Source organism: Myotis davidii, unplaced genomic scaffold (genome assembly GCF_000327345.1).
Source record: "Myotis davidii unplaced genomic scaffold, ASM32734v1 scaffold149, whole genome shotgun sequence".
Lineage (NCBI taxonomy): Eukaryota > Metazoa > Chordata > Mammalia > Chiroptera > Vespertilionidae > Myotis > Myotis davidii.
This window is the reverse complement of record NW_006352194.1, coordinates 5,996,378-5,997,609: the sequence shown is the minus strand read 5'-3', so window position 1 is coordinate 5,997,609 and position 1,232 is coordinate 5,996,378. Positions and strand designations below refer to the sequence as shown.

The 1,232-nt window shown below is 50.2% G+C and overlaps 1 pseudogene; it reads right to left on the bottom strand.

Annotated features, from left to right (window-relative positions):
* Window positions 1–46: 46 nt before the first annotated feature.
* Window positions 47–539, bottom strand: LOC102758522 (annotated as a pseudogene).
* Window positions 540–1,232: the final 693 nt, after the last annotated feature.

Below are 1,232 nucleotides of genomic sequence, written 5' to 3'. Positions count from 1 at the left end.
GGTGGGGTGGGGGGAGATGATTACAATAATTTGAATCCTTCTTCTGAATTGCTCAGGAGCCCCACGTGATTTTTAGATTGGGGGGCAGATTGCTGGCCACAAGGTCATCAAATTTAGATCCATCCTGAACAGGCACGTTATAGAAGTCGAGAACATCCTGACCCTGCCCATCTCATGGAGCCTGGAGTTAGGCACCGTGTGGCCCAAGTCATCAGCTCAACGTGCCAAGAAACTGAACTTCAGGCGCCCGTCTTCCAGGGAGATGTCCTGCCAACTGCTAGGAGCAGATGAGCCAAAAATGTCTTGGACGCTCGATTGCAAACGGCTCTGGAGATCTTCAGGAGGTATGTACGTCCGTTCGGCTGCCTAAGGGCGGGCACGCCAGGACGGGTTCTGTCTTCACCTCCTCTCCCACCTCGGCCACCACTGGCTTTTTCTGTTCTCTGAACCGAGACCAAAATTCTCGACGTGGGACGCCTGCGATGATCCACGTGAGGCCTTTTCTCCAAACGCCGGGCACTGAGACCGCTGCCATCTCTGCGGAGCAATAAAATATATTTTTTTAAAAATCAAGAAAAAGAAAAAAAGAAATGCAGGCAGATAGGGCAGGGCTCCAGTGGAAAACAAAGGAGGGGAATCTTAGGCAGGGACAGACATGGGAGTTTGAGCAGCCTAACCACAGGAACCAAACAAGGAGAAATCATAAAATGTTTCTGGACTCAAAGCGGGAGGCATGGGAAACCAAGGGGGGGCTTGCAGTAAACAAGTGTACAAACACATAGAAACAGAAAAAGTTCCGCACAGGAACTGAGAAAGAACACACAGAAACAGGGAAAATTTAGGTCCGTTGCTGAGCCAGAACAATTGAGGGAATCAATCGGGTGACGACACACATAGACATGGAGGCAGGCTTGTGGCAAATATATACCCCTGGACTACAGGGCTTTCACGGGCAGCCCACGATCGGGTTCCCCTCCCCTTGCGGGGAGTCTGAATCTGCTTGTAATAAATTTTCCACACTTGGCCTAAATCTTCTGGTCCGATAGCTCATTCTTTTTTTTTTTAATATATATTTTATTGATTTTTTAGAGAGGAAGGGAGAGGGATAAAGAGCTAGAAACATCGATGAGAGAGATCGATCAGCTGCCTCCTGCACGCCCCCCCTCCCCCCACTGGGGATGTGCCCGCAACCAAGGTACATGCCCTTGACCGGAATCGAACCCGGGACCCAG